At 45.9% G+C, this 20,711-nt stretch overlaps 1 protein-coding gene across 1 annotated transcript in view; it reads right to left on the reverse strand.

Annotated features, from left to right (window-relative positions):
• The window catches only part of EHF (ets homologous factor), a 36,697-nt gene extending 19,495 nt beyond the window's left edge, over window positions 1-17,202 (reverse strand). The window contains exon 1 of the mRNA XM_012649570.1: window positions 17,085-17,202. The gene's annotated coding sequence lies outside the window, so the exon portion shown is untranslated. The remainder of the gene's footprint in view (window positions 1-17,084) is intronic.
• Window positions 17,203-20,711: the final 3,509 nt, after the last annotated feature.

The raw sequence follows: 20,711 nt of genomic DNA on the forward strand, positions 1-20,711 counted from the left end.
AACACCGCCACCCCTTCCCAAGAGCCGGCCTGGGCACACAGCACTGCTCCCTGCTGGCACCCCCTTTCCGAGGGAAAGCAGCCAGCACGCTGAGGTGCCCTGTTTTACAGGGCACATTAAATGGTTATCACTCATAAAAGAGCTTGTGTGGCTTAACCCTTAGTGAGTCAGAGTTCACTGGAGCTCACCTGGGCTGGTGAGCAAAGATGGCGAGCGTCTCCAACCCAGCAGGGAGCGGCTCCCAGAGTGGGCACACAAGGCCCTGGGCTAGTTTGGCTGGAAGCCTTCGGCCAAGTCCTACACCCCTCTGAGGCCCAGTTTTTCCGTGTAAAATAAGGACATTTGTCCCCAACAGCCTCAACTCACCCACAGCCCCATATACTAATATAGACCTTCTGTGGCTCATAGTGATTACATTCTAGGGTACACAAAGTGATTCTTTTAATTAAACAGTAATGAATGTGTTTAATGAATGTTCTTTCCGCTCTTACTTTACCTTCAGTATAGCCTTCATTATTTCCTTTTAAAAATCTATTAAATGTGAAGTAGAGACTTTGGAATCTGACAGGCTGGGTTACAATCCAGGTCCCGTCTTTCACCCATGTGACCTTGAGCAGGATAACCTTTCTGAGCCCCAATTTCTTCACTGGTTTAAAAATGGAAAGTGGGGGGCAATAATGATTTCCTCTAAACCTGAGGACTGTTTTGAAGGATACAGGATGGGTTTAAAGGTGTCTTGTGCAGCACCTGGCACATATGGCCCCAATAAAAATCAGTTTCCTTTCCTTTCTTTGAACGTTAGTTCTCAAGGTGTTCCTTTAACGCATTTTATTTCTTCCAGGACTGGGTCCTCAATTCAGAGCCTAAGTGAGAATGATTCCACCAGGTGAGTCACAAGGAAGCTGGAAGAGGACTCACTTCTCTCCATCTTCAGCTCAAGGGGGAATCTGGCCTGGCGCAGACGGGCGGGGTGGGCCGCCACTCTAGGTAATGGTCAAAAGCAAAGTTTTTCAATGTCCCCGCAACTGAAAATTTGCACAATTCTTTATGCTGTGGGCTGTCCTGTGAATTGTAGGATGTTTAGCAGCATCCCTGGCCTCTTGCGACTAGATGCCAGTAGCAGCCACCACCCCTCACATTGTCTCTTGGAGCAAAATCAGCCCTGGTTGAGAACACTGGTTAAAAGCCAAGGCAGAGAGGCAGACAACTTGGGCTTTGCTGGAATGGCAACCTCAGGCTGTCCCCTTAGCCTTTCTGAGCTGCCATTTCTTCTCCTGGGAAACACGCATACCAGTAGTACCAACCCATGGGCTCGCTGGAGGATTAAACGAGCTTAAGGGGACCTCAAAGCCTGCAGCGCAGTGCCTGATACATGTGGAATAACTTGCCCAATCAGTGGAGGTTACCTTTGTCTCTTCCCAGTGGTGTATATGCTGGGAAGATAGTATAAATTACCTGGGCTATAAAAAACTATGCACATACAAAACCAGGCATGGTGGCTCACACCTGTCATCCTAGCACTTTGGGAGGCTGAGGCAGGAGGATTGCTTGAGCCCAGGAGTTCAACACCAGCCTGAGCAACATAGTGAGACCCTGTCTCTACAAAAAATAGAAAAATTAGCCAGGCGTGCTGGCACATCTATAGTCCCAGCTACTCAGGAGCCTGAGGCAGAAGGATCGCTTGAGCCCAGGAGTTTGAGGTTGCAGTGAGCTATGATGATGCCACTGCTCTAGACAGGGCAACAGAGCAAGACCCTGTCTCAAAAAAAAAAAAAATGCACACATACAAAGAAAAACTGTAAATTTTACTTCAAACCCAAAGAGTGAAATGAAATGTGGATTATCCAGGGATTTTTCTCATATATATTCTCTTATCCCCTTAATGGGTAGGAAGAGCTGGAGAAAACTGTATTTGATTCCAGGAACCCATTGATTATCAAGACTTCCACATTAACCCCAAACTTCAGCCCTTTGTGCAGATGTTTGTAAGACTAACAGTTTTGGGGACAGAAGTATGCTCTGTATTTGAAGAGGGGGAGCTCTGCATGCTCCCCAACAGACTAACACACAGACAAGTACATAAAGCAAGGCTTCTTGCCAGGACCTGTTAAGCTTAGGTAGCGACTCCCCTGTGAATGAGGTACCACGAGCTCCCCTAAAAATTCTGAGCCACTAAGGCTTGACCAATCTGAAACCCATTTTAGCAGCAAGAAACCACTGTTCTGTGCTGAATGAGCCACAGCCTGAGTCATGGCAAGAGAGATAGTCCACCCTCTGCCTCTCACTTTTTTAATGAATGGTTTCAAGTAAACACAAACCCCCCCGGGGCTCTAAGTTGCTGAGGACTGGGACGGCTTCTGTGCCAGCCACACATAGAGACAACCCACAACCCCCACTGTGCCCACTCCTCCGCCAGGCTTGCTTCCCTCCCAGGACAGCGTCACCTGGACCGCTGTGCACAGGCTGGACCGATGGGGGGAACGGGAAGAGGGGCACAGACCACTTGATTTGACCCTGAAGTTTAAAGGACTCTCACAATTTGGCTGCTGGTGAGTGGCAAATTTGTGCATAGGAGCGGGGGGGGACCTGGCCACAGAGACCGAATCGCCACAGAGACCGGATCGCGCTACAGTCTGAATTGGAAGGACACACGTAGAGGTGTGAGGAGCTTCTAACGCAGCCTAGTGTTCCTGCGTTACTCGAGGGAAGCTCTTAAGAGAATAAGAGCTCATGACTCAGACAGCGAGGCTTGAAATTTTGGTGCTGCCCCTTGGCTGGCTGTGTTGACCTGGGGGCAGTTCTATCCTCTCTGCAGCCTCAGTTTCCCCACATAACAAAAAGGGGACAAAATGGAGCTGAGGTAAGGACTCAATGAGAATGCAAAGTCATCGTATTTTCTCTTGTGTAGCAGGTGTCTAATCAATATCAGCTCTTACTGCAGGGTCTGCCCACGAGTCTCCCTGTAAGCTGTGTTGCTTGGCTGTGGGACGTTCTTGGGGTGGGAGGAGACTCTTCAGAGGCAGGATAGTGTAGTGTTTGGGAGCCCCACGCTCTGGCGTCAGATGGCCATGGTTCAAATCCTGGCTTTGCCAGTTTACGAATAGGGCAAGCTCGGACAAGTTATTTAACTTCTCCGGACCTCAGCTTCTTCATCTGTAAAATGGGGGTGATAGGAAAAGTGTTGTTGAAAGACAAAATGAAGCGATACCTGTAAAATGCTTAGCCAAGCATGACACATAGTAAGTGCTTGATAAATGTCAGCTGATTTTCATAATAATAACTGTCGTTGCTATTGTTTTATTGAACCTCCAAGGAGGAAATTGAGGGCCAAGTTCATTTCAAGCAAAGCCTCACACCTCTCTCATCTGCACAGTATTCTCTAATTCCAGCTGGCTGGCACAGTCGATCTAGGACCAGGTCTGCTGCCTCGCCACTCCCCACTCTGGGTGCCGCTGGGGGATGTACCATTACAGCTGAGCTATGAACAGCGGGCCTCGGCCCCTGCTCACAGAAGCCACGCTGTTCCCCTCTGGGCACAGTTCTTGCCCAAAGGTCTGAAAGCCATCTCTCCTGCTCCTCTTTCTCTCGCCAGACACACTGCCTGAAGCTGCCAAGAGTGGTGGTAGGAAATACCCGCCGAAGCACTGGGTTCGCACGGGCTATGCACTCCCAAACACCAGGGCTGGTTGGCAGGTGCGAAGGAAACACTGGGAAAAGAGGCATGTCTAAAATGCAAGCTCCTGGCAGAGTGTGGCCAAAGGGTTTCTCTACCCTGAAAGTCCCTTAGCACAGGGAATGCTCGCTTGCTGCAAAGAATGGAGTGTGGGACTGGGGCTAATAGGGACAGGAAATGCAAGAGGAAGAACTCCTGGGACTCTAGCAGGGAGCTGGAGCCACTCATCCCAAAACCCAGGAAGCTCTGCCTGGCCTCTGGACTCTTAAGAAGACCAAAGACTACTCCACTGGCCTTTCTTCTTAAATATACAGAGAGAACCTCCCACGAGAGACCAACACAGCCTGTCTTGGGCCAACTCAGTTGGAGGGAAGTCTTTCTTTCACTCAAGTGTGGGGCTACTGGGACCCAGAACTGAATGCTCTAAAAATAATAATACTAACTATACTATAGTAACCAGGGCTTACTAAACACTTAAAATGTGCCAGCTTTGTGCTACTAGTTTTAAGCACATTATCTCAGTCAATGCTCACAACACCTCTACAAGGCAGTATGTCATTTAACAGATGGCCTATCAAGGCTCAGAGGAGTTAGGCAACTTGCTCAAGGTCACACAGCTTAGCAAGAATTGGAGGTAGAAGAGAATTTAAACTCAGACTGTTTAGCAATAAACCCTGGGAACTCAGACACTCTCTGCTGAGAAGGGAGTGTTTTGCTGGAGAAGAACGTCCCTCAACTCATCCTCACCCAACTCCCATTCCATACATGATCACAGCATTCTCCCTGTGCCATCTGCCGCTTCATACCTCCTTTATCAAGCTTATGGACAAATATGTGCACGTACATACATGTATACACATATATTCATATACCTGCATATACGCATACATGTGTATGTAATGTGAATATATCTGTATGTAATGTAAATACTGCCCCTATGACTCAATAAAGTTATGTTAGTTTATAATTGGTCCACAATTATTTGTTCTTTACCTGAAGTAGACACAGGCCAAAAGGCAGAGTTTGCCACTGCTGCTAGGGCGAGGGTGCTCTGGCAGTACCAGGGCCATAGAGCGCATCTTAAGCAAGGATCGCACACACCTGCATTCCTTGTCCCCGGCCCCAGGGGATTGGAGGTCAAGGCCATGGTCTTTCTTCTCAGCTACCTTATTCATTCAACCACATCGTCCCCAAAACACCGCAGAACCAGCTGCCATGTGGGCATTTTTACTCCTCCAGACAAAGGAGCAATTAGGCCTTTTACATAATTACTTTTGCAATGACAGTGACATCCAGATCATTCCCAGTACTTCATCAAAGTTACCAGCAGGTGAATTCACAGCATTTGCCTTAAGGATGTTGCAACAGCTTACTGACTTCCTGTTTCTATATGACTGTTGTTTCAAAGGACTACTCCCAAGTAGGAGAAAAGAAAATTCTTGCACATGTGAAATGTAACTGGATATAATACAGGCAATAATTTGTGTTTTTACAAATGAATCAAAATGTGAAGCAGGCTTGGGGAATGTATTTGATTCTCTTGGGATTACATCATGGGTAATTTCATAACTTTCATAATGTGTTTTGAAACAGACATTTTTCATGTTCCCAGGGGCAACATCTGAAGTATTATTGCTGGGGTTTCGAGCATTTTTATGACCAATAATGCAGTATTGGGAGGCCAAATCTGGGTCCATTATAGTACACATTATTAGATGTGAGCCATTTGGAAATATACATATTATGCTGATCTTTATCAGTCTTGGTGCCAGACCCAGACAAGACGGCACATACAGACAGTGGCAGGCACCAAAGTTGATCAAAAGTCAAGATTGTCTTAGATGAACCCTGTGGCCTTTATCAATCCCATTCAGATATGGCATGCTAAGGACAGGGCAAGCTTTGACTCTTAAAAGGGCACGGAGCCTTTTGAGACCTCAACAGAAGCTGTGGCTCTCTTCTCCTACCAAAAATGGACATCCACTCCTGGCTTTGCATGTCTTCCGTGGGCCTCTGTGGAGAACCTATTACTACTATATTATTAGTCGACTTGAAATAAAGCATGCCCTAATGCTCAGTGCCCCCCAATTTTTAAATTCAACAGTGTTTGGCTACTGAAAACTCAGACCTCTGGATCAGAATCTGCATTTCTAAGAAGCTCCCTTAACAAATCCTTGAGCACCGTCACCACGGAGAGTGTCTGGTGTGTAGATGGACGCACTTGCCTCCCCTCAATTTCCCAGCACACGATGACTAACTCCAGGAGATACCAGCCTGGAAAGAAATGTCCCATAACAGCAAGGAAGTCCTGGTAAAGTCAGACAAAAGATTCGATCTGGAGAATTCAAGCTCTAATCCATCTGTGGAGAGCCTATTACTATAATATACGATTTGTGAAGTCGGAATACAGGAGGTAATGCTCAGGCCCATCCTGAGCATTTCACCCGAACGGTGAGATTCAGCAAGATTTCGGTACTTAGAAATATGAGTCTCTGAAGGCGGAACAGGCAAATCTGACCTCAGAACGCGTAGCTTGCAGAGGAGCTCTCTGAGGGTTACTGCCTTCAAGAGAATCCTGTGGCTGGCTGGGCCACGCCTTACCCCATCTCACTCCGACCTTAGTCCTTCAAAAGATTACTTAGCCACTCTGGATTTTAGGTCTCATATCCAAGAAAATTAGCGTCTCAGCCTTCAACGGAAAGAAACTATCACCAAGAAATGCTTATCCAGCCATTGCACTATTTATTCATCCCCTCGAATTCATATGTATTTACCAAATGTCTACCAGATCCTGGGGGCCACGCTGGATGCTGGGGACCCAGTGGTGAACAAAACATAGATGCTGTCCTACCCCGATGGACTGTGAACAAGGATACTGCTTCCAAAATAATAATAGCGCCTTCCGAAGTCATCGGAGCTCGTTCCCCACCTCCTGTTGGGAATAGAATGGAGCAAGAGCAGAGAGAGCCAGCAACCCGCTCTGGCATTTGGGAATAACAACTCTTGAAAAGAATTTCAACTAGACTTAAAAGCAGGACTGATCCTCTTCTCTCCGGCAACCCTATGCCCTTGCCTTCACCGAAAACCCTCGCTAAGACCTGGAGTTGGCAGACGGGAAAACGCTCCTGAGTTTCACAAAGCAGCCTCAGCCAAAACCAATCTCCACTCAGGGCAGAATAAAGCAGTCGGTTGTCTGGATGGCTGAATGTCTCTCCCCGAGACAATGGCGTGTTTATGTGTAGAGGGTTAGGAGCAGGTTGTTAACATAAAACCCACCGTAAACAGAGCTGTTAATTCAGTTGCTGGCAGGGGCTTCTGTTATCTTCTGAATACCTCCCAGAGGGTATAAGCCCTACCTTTTCATTTGAGTTGGCAGCAGAGTTATTTTTTTGCACCTGTTGCTCTGCTCCGATAACAACACAGTTAAGCATTGATTTGTTGGAAAATAAACAGAAAAAAGCAAAGAAAGGCATCTGCCCAAACAGCCTGAGCTGGTTTGACCGAGCGTTCATGCCAATTTGTTTTTGCTATGAAAACCAAAGAAAAACCTGCGCTTTCAGTTTGGATGCTACCCTCCACTCCCTCAGAATAAAAGGAGGTATCAAATAGGCCAGTGGGAGCTGACAGGGCCGAGAAGCTAGAAGACATTGTACTTTTCCATTGGCTAGTTCTGTGAGGGCACTGAGGGGTGTCCAAGATCTGCAGAATGACGTGGCCGGCCTCCAGCCAGCCCAGCTTCAGATCATGAATCAGATTAACAAGGGCAGAGAAAGGGCTGCTGGGATATGATCGAAACCCAAACTACACTCTTCCAAATGGTTGATTTCTGAAAGTCAATATGCTTTAGGGAATAGGTGTGGTCTACAGGTTACCTCCTAAAGTGGAGGCTCAGAGCGCCCAAATCTCAGTCTAGCCTCTCCTGCAGAGGTCTACGTCCAGCCCCAGGCAAAGAGCATAATTTGAAAACCTCCAGTCCCTGGACCATAGCTTTCCCATCACGGAAATGAGGTTAGCCAGACCTCACTCAAAGATGGGCTATACACACTCATTCATGTCCTGCCAAGGGATTTGAGTTCCCAGGTCCCAGGTGGAAAGGGCCTGAGATATTTGAGGTATGATTTCAGCCTTCATCCAACCATCATCACTCTCTGACTTGTCATTAGTTTGTCAATATCACATGATGAGCTAAAGCCAAAGGGGCCACAAAAAGCTAAACAAATTACTCAAATGGAGATGGTGAGCAACACTAATTAAGCAATAGCGTCATCACCCGGCCTTCAACACGCACAGTCAGAGGAAGCCTCTTAACATCTCTTTTTAACCTTTGGAGAAGAAAGCACAGTTGTGGGCAACACATAATGCTTCCCTGGATAACCACCTTCCCTGGCACTCTCGGGGCCTTCATCACCACCAGACCACTGGCTTAATTGGGTGGGGGTGGGGGTCACAGATTCAGAAACATCACTTCTCCAGGAGTGTTAAGAACAGGGTATTTCAACAGGGGAGGGATATGGCTGGCTGAGCACTCCCAGGCATTCTTGTCATAAGCAGGGCAGGGAGTGGAGTGCCTCGGAACCAAACCAGGCAGCAGAAAAATAAAAGATTTAACAACACCCTTCATTGACTGAAAAATAAATAAGACCAACTGGGCAGGAATGTGGGAAGGGTGGAGGGAGTTAAGGGGTGGGGATCGGAGCCCGGGAGGGGTCGAGATGGACTAGGACAATGGATTTGACCATTTAAGGAGTCAAGTTTCCTCCCAGGAAAAGAACCAAGAGATTCAAGCCAAGGAAAGATCAACAGCCTCCAATTTGGAATCTCATAGCCTGTATAATTACAAAACAACAACAAAAACCATGACAGTGATGATAGTTCATATTGATTGAGTGTTTACAATGTGCTGGGAATTGAGCTAGGCTTCGCATGAATTATCTCATTTAATCTTCATAATAACCCCAAACATTAGCACTGACGTTATCCCCATTTTACAGATGAGAAGGCCTAGAGAAGTTAAGCAACTTGCCCAAAGACACAGAGCCCAGTAAATGGACCGGCTATATTATAATAAATGTATTAGGGAAGGGGTGGGAAAAGCAGTATGAGTCCTGGTAGCTTTGAAAATGGATCCTTGTGTTTCTAAAGAGGAGGAGGATGTCTCTTAGGACCTCACACTTTTAACTTGAAAGTTGAGATCCTTTAAGTATGGCTCTCATAGCTTTTTCCTCCAAATGTGAACTGGAGACCTATTGATCATCCTCGAGCCCTAATATGAAAGCTCTCCTTTAGCACGCACCTGTCCAGATGCTACAGGAACAGCAGTTCACGGCCACTCAGACCTGTCTGTCAAAACTGCAGCCTGGCTTCCTGTCGAAAGCCCTGGATTGACTCAGGGGCTGGGATTGGCTGCCTGAAACCACCTCATACTTATTAGCCATGATAAAAGAGCAGTAATAACAACAAGAAAAAAAAACTGTTCAAAAATTAAGGGGGAATTATGGCTCCTTTGGAAGAGCACCTGGTGTCTGAGCCAGCACAGATTCGTCTTGATGACCGGTCTGCTTGTGCCGTGACCATCACACTGACGACAGAAAGACCATGGAGGTGCCATTTGGAGAGCCTGAATCCCATCACTCAGAGAAAGAAATCTAGGAAAATTCTTCCCTTCTTCCACCATCACTGTGTCCATGACCCCGTTTCAAGTGTTGGAACAGTTTATTAAAACATAGCCCTAAAATGCAGATGAAACCTCGTAAGACTTATTCCATTATCATCTTTGCAGCTTAAGAAGCAAATAACATCTGAATTTTCTCACAAATTAGAGGACCTCCTCTTTGGAAGTAGAGTTTTCTTTTTGTACAGATAATAATTAAATGACAACAGACAAAAAAAAAAAGCCAGGTTCCCTGTCAGTGTCTTTCTGCAAGAACACTAGACTCTTGGCACAAGATCTAATTTTCCCTTCCAGAACAGACTTCACTCTGCTTCTTCTAGCTCACTGGTCTATATGGCAAGCCCTCTGAAAAAGAGAAAATGAAAAACCCATCCGTAAGGCAAGCAACTCCCTACCAGAAAGGTTTCTCAAGGAATTAAATCCCTTCCAGTGGATTATTCAGCCATTCTTCTAGTTGTTTTGGAGGAAACCTTTGGAGATCAAATAAAGCTATAAAACTCACCAACTCAAAAAACAACACCTTCACCCCCCCGCCAAAGGCCTCACCCTTCCACCAGAGGTCGCAGAGATGAGCCAGGCAGGCACGAACAGGGGGCTCCCTGGAACAGCTTCCCAGAGTCCCAGGGTCAGGAGCTGTCACACGTTCAAACAATTTCACTACATCCGGAGGCAGGACGAGCTACATAATTTGCAAGACTCAGTGCAAAAGGAAAAGACAGGGCCCCTGTTCAAAACCTAACGAAGAATTTTAAGATGGCAACAACAGAGCGTTAAACTGAACACGGAGCCTTTCTAAGCACCGGTCCCCGTGTAACTGCACAAGTTGCACATCTATTTAATACGATACTTACAGGCCTTCTCCAGGGGGTCAGTCCCAACCTTGGCCTTCACCTGTACCAATTCTCTATCACCACTGGGGAGGGGGGTGATCCTTGCTCTCTCTGCTCCGTGAACTACCTCCTGAGTTAGTCAGGAGGATTCAACTAAATATGACATTGAACATGACTGTAGCCACCTGGCTTACAAGCAGGCACTCGACAGATGTTAGCTATTAGTGTCATTACCATTATTATCATCATCTTCATTATGCCAAAGTCCTCCACAGCCCCAAGGCTCCTCATAGGCAGGGACAGTAGGTGGGAAGAACGTATCCCCCTGTTTTGGCAGAGACTGTCTACCAGCTGATACTGTTCAAGTCATTTCATTAGCCCTGCCCAAAAGCATGCTGTAAATGCTATAAAATGTACATAGACCCATTTTACAGTCTAGCAAGGCCTCTGGGCCTCTTCTCAAAATAATGCTTTAAATGACAAAGTAAAATGTACAAGATTAGAAAGGAAATTTATATTGAAATATAATTATCAAAATACTTTTTAAAATAAACTTGTGCTATCATAACAATATATGTGCTCCTTTATTAACACATTAAATAAAAATATCTAGTGCAGGTCTAATGAGGTGTCAAATATTGATATTTTGAGACATCTACAACAAGTGTAATGTGACACGAAAATGTTTGTGATTTCTCTTGGTGACAGTGACAGTTGCAGCTAATACTTTTGTGAAGTTTTGCCTATATTTATATTGAAAGAAAATGTCAAATTTTAGTTAGAGGTTATTGAAAATAAAGACATGTATTTCTTTTCACAACCAAGTTTACAGATGCCCTGAATTCTCTCCAGGGACATCAAGAGACCATGATAGAAACCTTTGCTGTTTTACTAACAAGAAGAACTACTTGTTCAACTCAAATAGCCTCTAGAAACTACTTCTACATGGCCAGAAACCTCCTTTGGACAATTTACCAAAAGACAGTGTCTGGACAAAATAAGTAAGTAGAATTTTATTCTTCCCCAAAGCCTCTAGAATGTCCAAGGTCAATGTCTCAGCAGCAGTGGTCAGCAGACATCTGGAGACACTCTCAAGAATTTTAGGAGGGGACGATGGTATACCTACGTCTGAAAGCTAGTCAGTAAACTGCCTGGAGGAGAATCAGTTTCTTCTGGAGGTCCCTACATGCCAGGCATCCAGACACAGGGACAGGAACATGCTGTGTGCCTAACCCAGGTCTTCCCCAGGACTTTCACGGGTTGTGGTTTGCGGCTGGCTCAGAACGAGGCCCCATTTGGAGGTCCCCCTTAATACGGTTCATTCTTCTCCCCGCTGCCAACCTTCCCCAGTAAAAACTCTACTGCATTTCTTTCCCTAGGTCACAGTGAAGAACCAAAATTGATCATTACAAAAAAAGACAAATCTCGGAATTAATACTCATCTACCCTGATCCGACAGAGATTCACTGAAAACATCCAAATTGAAGATTTACCCTCGACTTCCATTCTACAACTACTAATTATTTACTCACAAGCTTTTGAACAGGTGCTTTCACATTCTTTGCCTAATTTAATCCTTACAACAGCCCTGTGCAGTAGATGTTATTAACCTCATTTTCCAGATGAGAACACTTAAATGCTAGAGCTTATATAACTCACCCAAAGTCACTCAACCTCCCAGTGGCAGAGTCAAATTCGAACCCAGGTGTTTGAACCCTAAGTACAGTACTCTTTTCACCCCCTCCCAGGGGCTTCCAGGCCACAAAAACTCACAGCCTCGTGGCCCCAGTCAAAATCAGCTCTTCCTTAACATTCCTCGACCCCCGGCAGTGGAGTTAAGATGGCTGAAAGGTGAGCCAGGTGCGCCCTGATTTTCTAAGTGGACGTAGTTGAGGCAGAAGCTGAATTTAGAGTCAAATCTAAAGCCCACTGCAAAGACAAAATAAGTCTTGTTGGTAGTCACCATGAAAACAGGACTGAATGATTACGCCTCTGCACTCCAGCCTGGGCGACAGAGCGAGACCCTGTCTCAAAAAACAAAAAAACAACAACAACAAAATTATTGTCCTCAAGATATAGGGCTTAAAAAAACAAAAAGAAAAGAAACAACACTGAAAATCACTCTCATCTTTCAGACCCCACTCACCTCATCCTCCAGAATCCATCAGCCCTACTGAAGAGATTTTGTTTAAAGGTTCCTAAGAGGAAGCCCGTAATAACCTCCACAAGATGGCCACATTCTCTAAGTTCTGTTGTCGTACACAAAAAGTGGAAGACCCTCTTCCTATTCCAAGTGAGGCTCAACAGACTCTGGGGGAAGTTTGCATCAGGCTGAGAAAGAGCTGGCAGGGCAACTGAAATTTCTCAAAGCCACAACTGGACCAATAAAGGCCCAGGCCCCAAGACTATTTATTGTGTCCACGATAGCAGGTGACAGGGAAGGGGCAGCTCTGACCTTTTAAGTTCACCATAATTACAACAACATCAGAAAAAGAGCTCGTGGAGATGAGGTCATACAAAAGTAAAATTATGTCGTTATGTTAAAAGAGTGGGGTTAATGAGGTGGTCTTTCAGTTGGCAAAATCACTCCATTATACTAGGTATTTTGGCTTCTTTTTATTTTTGGCTTTGTTTCATCAGAAAGCATGTTTTGGATGCACCTCTACTGGTCATATTTTTAAATAAATAGGCAGGCACCCTTAAAAACAATTAAGATGCTTCTGGGTAAGAAGCAAGGGTGGCTCTGAGGGCCAGGGTGTGGGGAAGACTGGAGGAGGAGAGAGAATGTGATTCCTATGAACCAGAACAAGGGGCGCAGCCCCGTAAAACAAACCAAAGACAGAATGCGGTTAGGTGCTAGTGAAATCAATTTTCATAGGAGTATTTTACAGGGTGTCTCTTTTAAAACAAGGTCAATTAAAACCCTGGGCACCTCTTTAAATGGGCCACCGTGCTTCACACTGTTACAAGCTCTGGTCGCTCCAGACACAGAGCTGAGGTCCTTTGGGAACACCGGGGTCTCCAGGCTGGACTGTCCAAGGGCCATGTTCCCCTAGGATTACCCACAGGGTCTTCCTCCAGGAGAAGTGACCCATCCAGTCTACCCAGTAAGTCATGGTCAGTCGAGCTCAGTAGACACCACGGGCGCTGGAATGTTCACTTTCCAGCAGGCTCCTTTGGTGTTTTATCGGAGATGCCATTAGAGCACCTGCTCATGTACATCGACTGCTCCCTGTGGTCACAAAACCGCCTGCTTCACCCGCTTCTACACTCCCACCAGCTTGGGACACATGAGGCAAACTGATAAAGACGGGGCTGCTGCCATGGGAGTGGACTCTCACCCCCAGTGAAGGCTCCAGGTGTCGGGTCTTAGGGTCTCCACGAGGTACATCCCTCAGCCAAAATTCTGAAGACCCTAAGGAAGCCATTGGAGGGCTTCTTTCCTGCCTCATCCTTAGCATCTTCCATCCCGTTCTCAGCTTTCACAGGCACATGCTGATCCCGCTGACCTCCAGGCACGGCTGGTCCAAAGCCCATTCCCCCATCCACCCCCACCCCAGTCACAATGGCTACAGAATCTGAGGGTCGAAGTGGATCCTAAAGATGACCAGGTTCAAATCTTTTGTCCAGATGAGGAAGCTAAAGCTCAGAGAGGTAGAGCACATTGCTCAGGGCTACAGAGCCCTACCAGGGCTAGAACACCAGGTCTCCGGACTGCCATCCCAAGCACGGTCCCACATATTACCTTCCCTACACTATGCCCCAATCACTCAAAAGCTGGAGTCTGAAATTCTTCAGGGGAGATTCTTAAAGAAATATATTTTTTCCCCTCTGAAGTCTAATAAAGTCTTTATCAAATAACTCCAACGGATCCGTGGAAATCTCTACTCCAGCACATCCTAGCTTCCTGACATCAGTGCCATTTGGCTAGAAAATATGTCCCATCCTAAGATTAGCTGTTGTATGGGGAATATCCTCTCCACTGCACTGTTTATTTCCTGCACAGCTTAATGGTCTGGCCCTTTAAAACCCTGTGCAATTTACATAAACCTAATAATAGTCACATATTATTAATAAGAGCACAATTGCCTGTTCCTTAGAAGAAATTGTATTATTCTAAATCATATTAGTAAAAATTAGATACGAAGATGCCAAATAAAGTTCATTATCTACCCCCTGCCTTCAGTTATTCAGCAACAGAATTAAGAGAACGTGGGCTGCCCTCCTGCTTCTGTCTGCAGATGGCGATGCCCACGCCGCAGATTCCACTTACCCAAGCTAAGAGCCACCGCGCCGCGTTCGGTTACCCAGTAACAAAGGCAGAGTGAGTATGCATGGTCTCTAAACACCAAGCCTGCCGTGGAGCCAATGCCTCCCAACCAGGGCCCCACCCACAACAGAAATGATTGTCACTTCTACTCTACCAGAGAGCGATCTTAGCAGGAGAAGTGAACTGAAACAGCAGCAAAATGGTGTTAAGGAAAATCATGTTCAAGCTTTACATTTAGTTCCTCAAAACCATGTCATTGCTTCTCAAGTGTTAGCAGGTTCTACCACGGCATCCTTGGTATCCACCCCACCCCATCTCCCCAGGATTAGCATGAGGTCTTTGAAAATCGGATGACTCCATCTGGAGGAAGGGGAAAGATGGAATAACGTCTCTACGTCTGTGCATGATGCAGCCACATGACATGGGGATCTCGCACGGGGCTTGCAGGAAAGCAAGATGGTCTAGTGATCACAACCCAACACTCAAACCCCCAAATGTGGGGAGGTTGGGTAGGGCGAGGGGTGGGGGGAGATATGGCAGAAATAAAACATTACAACATTCCAGAAAGATAAATTCTACTTCCTTAGAAGTGAACTTTGGCCAGAAGCACTCACATGGTGACCGGATATGAGTTCCTTCTAGTTTCCAATTAGTTGATTGAATGCAACTGAGTAAACAGTTTAACCTCTCTGTTTCCATTTTTTTTCAGACCCTTAGGAGTCAGAAAGATATTGAAAGAGGATCAGAGTAAATAAAGTTGGTCAATGAGTGGGAGCCTGAGTGTGAACGGAGGGCTTTGCAGACGTCCAGAAAGGCCAAAGGCACTTCTAGACTGGGAGATCATAATATACTAATATATTAAAAAAATGAAAAAATATCCAAAAAGTATTGTTCAAATTTAACAAATGGGTACTTTCAACACAAAAGAAGAAATATAACTGCATATGGGAACGTTTGTACAAACGAGGCCTGGATCAAACACTCGCCCCACCCACACCACCTTTAAAAGGGCCCGACGAGGGCCACCATCTTGGATGGTCACGTAAGAGAACTTTCAGCACGGCTGTTCACACAAAGTGACTTTCTTTTAAAATGCGTCTGTAAAATATTTTGGAAACATGGAGAAGAATTGTCTCCATTATATTTATTATTCTTTCAAGTGTGATTACAGACTACCAAATGGCTCTCATTTCATGTTCCATCATGGTTTTTAAACACCATTAGCCATCGTGGTGGAAATGACATGGTCCTACATGAGTCCATGTTATAAGAGGAGGGAATTGATGAGTTACTTCATAGTCCCAGAATTTTAAGTCACAAAAAGAAAACAAGTGGAGCCTCATGTAAACTCCAAATGCAGCTATCAAAGTCATTCTTGAAATCTCTCAAGAGCCCTTTCTGATAGCATCTATTAACCGTAAAATTCTTCCTAATAGCGTGTCTCCATCTCTCCTGTTGGAAATTGACTCTTCCCTTGACCTCAGTGGAACTAGCACATAGCCATTCAGGATCTTTGATTGCCCTTTTACACTTTGAAAGACTATCTGAACACAGCTTCACACCCATGCCTACAGAACCAAGTCCTGCGTTAGACCTTTCCATCAGGAAGTTTTCAGAATCCAAACACTCAACTCACTTTCTCCCAGTTGCTAAGGTCAGTGCAGATAACCAGCAGGGATACCTGTGAACTTTGACTCGTAGACTCTTACACTTTGTATTAAAATCACACATTCCCACAATACTGGGAGTGTGCTAAATCAGCAAAGACGGATGTTAAAAATGTCACTTTCTCTCCTCAGTGCTGTGATTTACCAACAAGAAGATTAATACCCCACTGTTCCCGGTTCTGTCCACACTGGGGCCAACACTTCTCCATGGTGTCCAAACCAAATCAAAAGAGTCCCTGTCCTAGAAGGCACATGTTACTGCTGAGTCACATCTGCCCCTCTGGTCATAGTATCTCCAAATGGAACAGACAAAGGGTCAGTTTGTCCCCTTGAGATATGAAATCCTTGAAATCCCCCTTGAAATCCTTTGCCAAAATTGATTTTTTTTTTCTGGACAGATCATTTTTAGGTATTCAGCTTTCCCCAATACCCCTGTCTGCCTTGCCTCCCTGATCACTTTTTCTAGTGTGGATGCATATGTCCTTGCCTATTTCCAGCCATTTTCCAACATTGGAACACACTGAAAATGAATTGGCCTTTCCCTACAGCTCATGAGTCAGAAAAATTACCAGGAGAAGACATCTCTAGAAAGCGAGGTCGTGTACTCTGAGCCCCAACAGCTATTTAGCCAACTAGTTCTTTGCTCAGCTCTGCCAGAGTCACCTGTCTGTAGCTACCTATTTGTTTCGGAAGAATTCCATCCAGACTTTGCCACACAGATAAATTCACAGTGATTGGAAGTCCAGACAAAGCATGGAATCCACAGATAACATCCAAAGTAACCCAGCTGCCCCCCAAAATAAAACTCTACTAAGACCCAGTAAGGTAAGCCCATGTAAGGGAAGCTTCACTTCCTGCCAGCTGCCTCCAGGAGTCTGTTTTATTTTCCTCCGTCTGATTTAAGGCAGGCTTTTCTTTCCACTCAGGTGTTTGAATTCCAGAGTCAAAAGAAGGTTTAAAAATAAAGACTTACCTCATTTACCTAAAGATTCTGGGTGGCAAATCCAATAGCTGTGGCTAATGGAGGGAAGGCGGCAGACAGCAGCCAGGCCAGCTCCTCCAGGGATGGGGAGCCACAGGTGTTATCACGTCTGAGCCCTCATCAGAGTGAAGATAAATGCATATGACAATAATTTTAAATCATTTTTGTAGGATGTTAAGCAATAAGCCACCAACCGGGAATTCCCTAAGTCACTTCCCCCTCTTCTGATTGGCTGCCTGGCCCTTTAAAAAAATAAAATAAAGGATTACAAACATTGGCTCATTTGCATTTGGCCAACTCACACGTTAGTGTTCAAACAAAACAGGTCTAACCAGGTTATGCCTGTGTCTCAAGAACAGAGAGACAACCTGTTAATGGATGAGGAATTGATTTGGTGGTGACTGTTCTTTTCAGCTCAGAGGCTGTTTTAGGTGAAAAGCCCTGTGCTCACCAAGACGCCAGTAGGAAGGGAGGATGTAAAAGCAAAGTCCAAATCTGGAGGAGATGATGGGGTAGGGCGGTGTGGGGCCTCTTGCACACCCACTCCGTTTGCTAGTGTGTGTTCGGTCCACTCCGCTTGGGTGTACAGATCTTCGCCCTGGCTGGGCAGTGGCCGGTTCTGCAGGGTTCTCCCCGCCAGTCCTGTCTCCAGCCACGTGACTGCCTCTTTGACAGAAACCCTTGGCCATCTCGGTGAACTCTGAAAAGCCTGTCTCCCCCGGCCCCAGGTAAGAGCCTTGATAGAAGGTTCGAAAAGGAGGGTCCTAAGAGGGAGGGTCCATTATGAGATGTTCAGATCGAGCAGTCAACTCTCAACAGTGCAACAGCTGATTATCCAGTTGGTGGATTATCTAGGCCCTTCACTTCCTCTTGACACTGACATGATCTTTTTTTTTAACTGTTTTTGGACACTCCCTATAGAAGCCAGAGAGGGAAAGACCAAGATGCTGAAGCTGGAAATAAAACAACACAGTTTGGGCAAGAAGAAGGTGGAACATTGCAGGGGACATACGGGTTTTAAATCTCCATGCAACCCCCACCTCCCTGGGCCAAGGGGCATGTCGGGAGTTACCTGTACCTGCTTCACTGGGGCACAAATCTACCTCCACCCGTACAGGTGAGCGGCTAGTCCTGGCAAGCAAAAATACAATCCCTTAACCATTAACTTTCTCTCTCAGGTCTTCCTGGACACTGGCCTGGCACGAGTGAAGAAGAATCCAAGCAGATTTCTACAACTTACCAGGCCTCCCCTTTGTGGGAGAGGGAAGAGAAATTGAGTTTTGGCAAAGAGACAAAGATTTTGTGATCAAAACCAAGAAGTTCCCTGTGTAAAAAAGAAAGCTCTGCATATGAGCAAAGGCTGACTATGAACAGAACAAAAAGTAAAACGTGGTTATTATATTAAGGCAGAACAGTGAGTGAGCGGTCGTGTGAGCCCTTTCTTGCTGGTTTTCTTAGTTTATGCAACATGAATGCAGAGGTTTCTGAAAGTGTAGAAGCCATGGCGGAAGGGCAGGGGCAGACTTGGGAGGGTCTTGGAACTCTGGGTCTTGAAGGTTTGGGCCGCGCAGTGTAGCTCTCACAAGCCCCTCTGCCTCCCTAACCTGCACCAAAGTTCCCACCCATCCCGACTGCTCCACTTTGTGTGCTTGCCAAGGGCCCTGTTAAAATGCAAATGTACGCCTTGGGACTGATAAAAACAGTAAATGTCATTACTGCCCATTATCACATTAGCCCCAATTAGTTTATCAGCTTCAGATCTGAGCAGGGCCCCGAGGGAACAGCCTGCTGGAGTTTTACTTGAGACATGAATCAGGAGCAGCCTGAAGTAGCTCACTCCGCCCACCGTAGGGTATTTGCCTGTGGGGGGAGGGGTGTAATTGGTGCCAGTGGGACTCCAGGCAAGCGAACTTGGCCTTCTTTGCACTTTTGCTGGAGATAGCCTGAGATAGCAGGGTGGGAATTAGGGAGTAGGGTTGTGTGATCAAGAGGTAGTGAACTTCAAAAGCAGCTTCAGAGTTATGTGGCTCTCTGGCCCTGTCCCAATCACCTTTAATTATAGGCTCTTTAATTTCTAGCTGAAGAGTTCTGGTTCCATCTCCATTCCTTTATCCACTCTTACTCTGTCCGTTTAGATGGGAAGACTGCTCCGTTGAGACAGTCCTGAGAAGAGTCAGGGTGGGGTGGGGGATGGAAAGATGTCACCTCATCCTCACAAGCCACTTTATTTGCGGAGTTTTTACGTATGTAAAGTACCTAACAATGTGTCTGGTACTTAGTGGGTAATTATTAAGTATTGATTATTTGCTTTACTTGGGACTTAGTTGAATCTCCCAGGAGGAAAACAAAAACAATACCACACACACACACATAGAAGCTGCATTTGTAGGTATATTACAGCCATAGAGAAATTCCTCTGGAGTATGAGGGTTTTCACCCTATTGCCAACTTTCACAAGATAATACTGGTGTCAAATTGATAAATAGATGATGGAAAGGAAGGAAGGAAGGGAAAGAAAGGTGAAAGAAAGAAAGAAGAAAGAAAGAGAGAGAGAGAAAGAGAAAGGAAAGAAGGAAAAGAGAGAAAGAGAAGGAGGGAGAGAGGGAGGGAGGAAGAAAAGAAGGAAGGAAGGAAGGAAAGAAGGAAAGGGAAGGGAAGGGAAGGGAAGGGAAGGGAGGGGAAGGGAAGGAGGAGAGGGATGTCCTGAAACTTTCTACTACAAGTCTCAGATACATCAAGTTTGTCCTTCCTGGATAAGAGGTGTGACCACGAAACGTGAGACACAGCAGATTCTTTACACAGACACACTGTCAGTTCTCAAGGAGGAATCAGGCTCTTGTCTAGTTCACATCTCAGACCTCCAAGACTTGCTCTATGCTCCCAGGATGCCCCGGGGGGAAAGACGGACAGGGAAAGTGCCTAGAGTGATGATGCAAAGCTGATCGCCTCCACTGTGGGGCTGGGAAGACTAAAGAGAGAGAGGCAAAGCAAGCTGCCCTCACATTGAGAACTGAAACCAACTCTAGAAACCCAATTACTCTGCACAGAAATCTGCCTGGTCTTCCCTACAGGTCAAGGCCCTATCACCGTCTCAGACCTATGCAAAGACACAGAACCTTTGTTTCGAGTCCTGGCATTGGTCCCCACAGAGGAAAAGGACAGAACAAACTAGCCCAGGCTGTGCGCAGTGGCCTGGAGACCCAGAGTTCTCTTGTCTTGTCTACTAGGAGATCCACATCGTAAAACCAAAGGGAACGTTACCTCCCAAATCAAGGCAGGACGAAGACTCTCTCTAAGCCGAGTCTCCAGCCCTAAGGGGTCTGAGTCTTAACACCAACTGTGCCGTGGTTACAAGGTTGATGGGAGCTGTGTGCGGGCTTTGCAAGAAAGAGGATGCTCACTTCCTTTACACAGCACCTTTTAACTAAAGGCCTTGTATTTATTTTTGAAAGCAATTGTGTGTTTATATATGTTTCTGTCTATCATCCCCTCCTGATGACATGGAATTACCTCCAGGGCAGAACATGTCAACTATTTAGTGACAGCCACACTAAAATATTAATGTAGAACTGACTGGAACAAGAAACTCCCTCTGGTCCTATAAACTATGAGGGAGGA

Source organism: Propithecus coquereli, unplaced genomic scaffold (genome assembly GCF_000956105.1).
Source record: "Propithecus coquereli isolate 6110/MARCELLA unplaced genomic scaffold, Pcoq_1.0 Scaffold30, whole genome shotgun sequence".
Classification (NCBI taxonomy): domain Eukaryota; kingdom Metazoa; phylum Chordata; class Mammalia; order Primates; family Indriidae; genus Propithecus; species Propithecus coquereli.